The sequence below is a fragment of the Penaeus monodon genome, chromosome 24, assembly GCF_015228065.2.
Source record: "Penaeus monodon isolate SGIC_2016 chromosome 24, NSTDA_Pmon_1, whole genome shotgun sequence".
In the NCBI taxonomy this organism is placed as follows: Eukaryota; Metazoa; Arthropoda; class Malacostraca; order Decapoda; family Penaeidae; genus Penaeus; species Penaeus monodon.
In genome coordinates this window covers 26,251,692-26,252,091 of record NC_051409.1, presented here as the reverse complement: position 1 = coordinate 26,252,091, position 400 = coordinate 26,251,692, and the positions used below count along the sequence as shown (strand labels likewise).

The 400-nt window shown below is 40.2% G+C and overlaps 1 protein-coding gene across 1 annotated transcript in view; it reads right to left on the bottom strand.

Moving 5' to 3' along the window:
• Positions 1–400, bottom strand: part of LOC119588687 (serine/arginine repetitive matrix protein 2-like) — a gene marked incomplete in the record, with an annotated part of 176,340 nt that overhangs the window by 4,224 nt on the left and 171,716 nt on the right.

Sequence of the window (400 nt, the reverse complement as noted above, 5' to 3'; positions counted from 1 at the left end):
ATCTGATCCAGTGACGTCATCAACGAATATTACGTGAGTTCCGTGCGAAAACTAGGCCTATGGCCAGCGTTAACCTGCCGACGCCCTTCGTTACAATAGGCCTGAGTAAAGGTGAAACAATAATGAACTAATTACTAAGAGCCATTGCGGGAGAGGAATAAATTACCGTTAACAGGGGCGGAAATCACAGAAATGACGGTCCTAACTTTCAGTGATAACAAATAACATGTTTTTGCCATTTGCTGTCGATAAATGTGGAAATCGTAATGATTTATCTTTCGGCGATGCCCCTAAGCTGGTCGGTCTAGACATTACTACTTATCGTTAATCGTTTACCGTTAATTACTACCTGTCATTTCATTAAAATCTATAGGAGTGGTTTCTTTGTGTATGCATATAA